This window comes from Labrus bergylta, chromosome 14, assembly GCF_963930695.1.
Source record: "Labrus bergylta chromosome 14, fLabBer1.1, whole genome shotgun sequence".
NCBI classification, from domain to species: Eukaryota; Metazoa; Chordata; class Actinopteri; order Labriformes; family Labridae; genus Labrus; species Labrus bergylta.
Window position 1 is genome coordinate 25,921,162 of NC_089208.1, and position 6,401 is coordinate 25,927,562.

The window sequence follows — 6,401 nt, forward strand, 5'->3', positions numbered from 1 at the left end:
CCGGAAACCAGGAAAAAGAAACACTGTCTCTTCCTTAAAAAAACATTTGATTGGTTAGACATTTAATTGCTCATATGTCACTCCTTTGAATTTGAATGTCATCAATACATTTGGTGTGCTCTCTCAGACTTTACTAAGTAAGTAAACACACTTTAAAAACTATCCAATACTCTGAAATATAATATTTCACTGAAGCATCGACAGGAGGGCCATGGATTGATGATCCCTGAGGGGATTCAAATTTATCTGATAGTCACAAAATAAACAATCGTCTTTAAAAGAAAATAGAAACAAAGAGGTTAACAACAAAGTTGGAATAAAGTACTGGAGGTTTAATACGCCCCAGTCCTTCCCCAAAAATCCTTCACCATAAACATTTGTTTCATCACAGACTTTGAACCCGTTGTTTTCCCCTCAATGTGTTTACAACAGAGGACAGTAAATGACATCCCAGCAGATTACACGTCTGATTTCTTTTTATACTTTTTCTCTTAGACTCTCTTAGAAAGATTTCAAACAGGGAATGATGTGTGTGTGATATACGGTGGGAGAGCTTTGTTTCAATTTAAGTTATATAATACTATTTAAATAATCATTGTGTTTCCCATTATCTTATCAACGCAGGTGTCTGAGAATATTTTACTGCAGTCACAAGCTCTCTCATTGTTTTCTGCTTGCATTCATTATTTTTTCATTATTATTATTTACCTTTTTCCTTTACTTTTATTTACTGATTTTTAACATTCTATTGCATAAAGTTTTAGCCAAACAACATATGTGATTGAATACCTCCCGGGTAACATAACAGATTAATCATAAGTTACATGATATGATTAGGAAGAGCGATAATCAAATGGTTACACTAAATTAAGTGAAATGTTGTTGTTTTGTTTTTTTACAAGTTATTACTGCAGCTACATGTCCGATGTGTCCTTTGGTAAGACACTTGACCCTAAACTGCTCCTGCTGCTTCATTGCCGGCGTATGAATCTATATGAATGTGATTAGTTACCTCTGATGGTCACTTATAGAAGCCTCTACTATCAGGGTGTGAATGTGTAGGTGTGACCTGCGATGTAAAACACTTTCAGAAGTCAGAAGACCAAAAAAGCGTTATACAAGCTAAAGTCCATTTAATATTTTCCTAAAAACAAATTACTTGTTTCTTATTGTAGTTAGCAATAATCATATATAAAGAAAAGTATCTCTTGCTTTACAGTGAAATTAGTGTTTTAGCATTAAACACTTGAACAGATCTTCATGTAACAATCTCATTAAGAGCTGAACAACTTTAAAGTTCTGAACCTAAAATCACCCTTTTTTTTCGAGTATGAATCAGAAACACACCAGTCCAACATTATGACAGCATTTAATCCTTGAACCAAGATCAGAAATGGCTGCAGTATGAACATGGTGATGTTTTAAAGTCACCCCTGGTTTCTAAAAAAAAAAACTAGACAATGAACTCTAAAAAGCCTGGTCCTTATTCAGTTAAATTAAAGAACTTACTCTGTGGATATATACAGAAGAAGAAGAAACAACCCAGAGAAAAATACATTTAGAAAAGAGATCACCAAAATGTTTTATTTGTTTCTCAAGAGACAACTTTGAGATTTGTGTGAAAGCAAAATGAGGCTATGGTTTATTTCTCCTGCTTTTCATTTGTGTCTCCAGGGGAAAAAAAGGAGCACAGAGTCTCAACTTCGTCTCATTTTAAGTTACTTTTTTTAAGTAAAAGAGATCACCTGAAGCTCCGTATATCATCATATCCTCGAATAAATTTCTCACAGAAAAAAGCAAAACAAACTCACTGGAATCATTAAACATGCAGCTATAATCACCAGCACCACCCAGATCCAACTGTCAGAACTTTACATGTGAGCAGCAGAAAGGAAAGCGGTCTGCATCACTGAGGACCCTTCAAGCCCCCTTCACCACTCACTTCATCTACTCCCCTCAGGCAGAGGTTTCAGAGTACCATTAGCTACAAAGAAAACTTACAGCAACTCTTTTATTCCAACTGCAATACACATTTTAAACAAGGCCAGAAAAACGTGCTGTTCATGTGTTTTTACATATTTATAGGACTTCTTTATGATTGTCTGACTTTGTGTGAGTGTTATTGGTCTGAATGTTTTTATGTTACTGCACCTCAATCAAAGCTAATATTCTCATTATTTGATAAACAATAAAAAAATGTAATCTTTAAATCTTTGAATCTTGAATAATCTGTAGATGTTTTCAAATAAGGCAATTAGCGCATTGATATTGAAATGATGCAGCGTTTTATATTAAACACTGTTTTACTTACCTTACAGTTTATTTTGTGTCTGCATTGGAAGTGTCAGTTTCTTTTTGAATCCATTGTTGATTAAGTTTACTTTGAAGGCTAGATGTTGTGATTATACACAGAGGTGTTTCTCTCTTTTTGTGCGTCTCATTATTGTTTTCTCCTTTTGAGAAGACAATGAGACAATACCGCTCCTCTAAGTCACTAAAGAGGCTCCTGTTCTACAGTCTCAGTTATTTCTCCTGGTGGAGATCATCTGGAGGTGTAGAGGAGCAGGATATGAGCAGTCAGTGTTTCCTCTGGGAATGTTTAAAAAAACACTTTAGGATAACCAGTTCATCAGATGTGTGTGTGTGTGTGTGTGTGTGTGTGTGTGTGTGTGTGTGTGTGTGTCTCTGGTGTGGAGCAGACGGAGGTGAGGCCCAGCGAGCTGCTGCTCCATATTGTGACATTTCAGAGGTGGCTGTGTGCTTCACCCCCACTTCTCCTAATACCACCTGCTAATCCATCTGCAGGATTACTGTCCACTGTAATCACTCATCCTCAGGACTGACACATCTCACACTCCTGACTCAGTACACACACACACACACACACACACACACACACACACACACACACAACAAAAGAAGTTAACTGTGGCGATGTTAGTCGGGTGAATGATCATTCAAGAATAATAAAGATTTGATTTGTGCATCACCTTCATGCACAGATTTTTGAGTTCTGACAACATTTGAAACATCGCTGTAAACACAAAAAGAAAGATCAAGAAAAACATTTCCTGTTTATCGTCAAACTTATGTTTTCTTGTGTTCTGTTGAAATTTTATGTGCCATTTTTTTGTGACCCCGCATGATATTCATTTAGCTTTGTGTTTACAGGATCTGATACTGAAATGGTGCAAATCTGGAACACAAAAGCACAGATTATAACACAATTAGATTCTTTTTTTATACTCCAATGTGTGCATTATCTGCAGAAAACATCAACCTAAAGATTGTCAAGACTTACCGTTGTGTCCTCTTTATGTACAAAAACAAAGCTTTTTACATTCCTATCAATCAATCAATTAAACTTCATTTATTACAGACAAATTAAATTGCAGTTCAAAGTGCTTAACAAGAGTGCAGAAAAGTTGTTGACAAAAAGTAGTTTATAAAATCATTGATAAACTCATTGAGAGACTAATGCACACCAATAAGAATGAAAAAATATGTATAAAAAGAAAAGAAAAGAAAATACGACACATAAAAGCAACAAGATATTAAAATAAATACATGAGAGGAAAATATTTAAAATTGTCGTAGGATAAAAAAAAATACAGTAATGTTAAGATTTGAATTGATAAAACACTATATAAAAGCCAGACTGAATAAATGAGTTTTAAGACTGCGTTTTGATGCTGCATCTATGATGAGGTTGGGGTAAAAGGGATAACATAACAAACAAATTGAATACGTTTGTTGACTGTTTGAAACAGCTGCTGTAGGAAACACTAAAGTAAATTAGACAGCGTTAAGGCCCCACAAAAATGTAACTTTTATTTAATATTTTATATTCATGAGTCATTTCCTAAAGATGTTGATTAGGACACTGTTCACCAAACAGTTGTTGACAAATAACTTCATTGTTCACAAACTTATTGCTAAAAGTAAGTAATGATGTGAAGCTCCGCTGAGCCATGCAGACAAACTGTCATAAGATCGCTGTTTATATTTTATGGATTAAATATTGTCTTCATTTCTTCATTGGCTCTGCATGAACACTCTGCTTTATGGAGGTTCCTTATGGACAGATTGCTTTCCTGTTTCTGTTAGCTAATTAGCTCATGTGGCTCGTGGCTGCAGTGTAAAGAGTAGCAGAACTAGATCCAGGTGAGAGGATAACATATATATATCCAGATATCCAGCAGAGACAGTGGTGAACCCTCTGGTGACTCACAGAAAGATGTTCAAAGGGGCCTCCTGAACGACGAGCCACAGAAACCTTCAGATATCAACACAAAGATACACCAGACATCCTATTGCTCCAACTTAAATCCTCACTACGTAACTGAGGAGCTGAAAACAAATTAGGTCTGACTTATCCAAATAATACAAAAGAAATAAATGAATTGGGGTGCCGGTGGCCTAGTGGTTATATTGCACGCCCCATGTACAGAGCCTAGAGTCCTCGAAGTGCTGACCTGGGTTCAAGTCCAGCCTGTGGCTCCTTTCCTGCATGAATTCCTCTTTCTCTCTTTCTCTCTCTCTGATTCCCAGCTCCATCCACAGTCATGACTAAATAGAGGGAAAAAAACAGCACACTGACACATATACCTGACGCTAGCTTTTACCCCTACGATTCATTACCCTGCTGTTTAACTTGGTGTAGTTATATCATATAGAGTTAGGACTCCGCTGACCATGACAGTCGTTCTCCTCTTTAATATCATGCTACTACATTATTTAAGGCTCATCCTAATAAATAGATCAAGGTGCATCTCTGAAGTTTGACTCTGTGTGGACTGTCATTTAAAACAGTTTATTCCATCTGATGTACAAACCCACCTACACAGAGCATGATGATAATAATCTAAATATGATATTTCAAGTATAATGTTTATGAGAATATTGTCTTTATTCTGAAGAATGAATATTTACATGAATAAAAACAGGTTGAAAGAAATAATACAGCTATTTAACTGAAGTTTAAACCTTCACTTAGAAGTGAAACTCTCTTATGTTGGACATTAATCCTGTGGTTCTAAAGTTAAATATCAGCAGTGGATTAAATGTAATGTCTAAATGAACTGATTTCGTTGAGGTTGAATTAAAAACGATCCTCTGGTCAAAATAAACGTTGTGAGTCTTTTTTCATGCGATGCTGTCAGTCGAGACTTACATCAAAATCTGCTTCACTTTACGGTGAAAAATCAGAAACATCATTTATTTTGTCCCTTAGAAAATGTTTCGAAAACCTTAAAGGAATAGTTTTACATTTTAAGAAAGACTTTACATGTACGTGCTGAACTAAATGAGAAAATCAGACAGATTTTATAGCGAGCAGCAAGTTACCTTATCAAGACAACATCAAGACTGTTAGCAGGAGGAAAACAAGCCGTCCTGTTCATAGCTCCTCGGATTAAACAAACATGATATAACGCTTTACTAAGTGAGCTTAGGAGGTGATGTTAGGTGAATTTCTCTATCTTTGGACTGAACAAGTTGACCTGTTTTATTTTACTATTGTATTTGCTTTATTAGGTTGACCTGTGTAGCTTTAGATTTAACAGACATGAGGGATGTATCCATGTAGTCATCGAACATGGGAAGACAGCTTCAGTATAAAGAAAAAAAAAGTTAAATGATAAGAAGAATCATTAAAAAGGTTTGAAGCTGAGTACAACTGTTTAAACATGCTGACATCTTTATCAGATTGTTGTTTTCAGTTCTACGGCTTTTTGTTCCTCCTGTAATCGATCGACCGAGTTTTGTGTTCTAAAACACTCTCTAAATATTTTTGATATATAACCTTATCCTCTCTCAGCCGTTGTTAATTTGTTCATGTGCAGGTAACACTGATGGATGTAAACTGCACTTTGATGGGTTGTTTAAACCTTGGAACAATAATTCTTGTTTGGGTTGATTTATTGAACTTTAGCAGAAAGCAAACGTTGTGCTGTGAATAAGCCTAAAGTAACTTTACAATTCTACAATTCTACAGTTCACTTAGCAGACGCTTTTATTCAAAGCGTCGTACATCAGAGAGTAAGAACAACACAAGTAAGGATCTAGAAAAAAGAGAACAATGTGAGTAAGAGCAAACGATCAGCTTTGAGTCTGATTGGACACACAGGTGCTGACAGGAAGTGACCAGAGGTGCTGACAGGAAGTGACATGAGGTGCTGACAGGAAGTGACATGAGGTGCTGACAGGAAGTGACCAGAGGCAAAGCACAACATTGAGGGCAGTTCTTGAGAGCTCTAATCAGTATAGAAACCATCTTATAAGTCGTCGTTATCAAACAAAAACCATCGTCATTACCATCATCATCATCAGTAATATGGAGACCATCATCATTAAGTTAGTAGGTATTCATGAAAGAGCTGGGTCTTTAGCTTTTTCTTAAA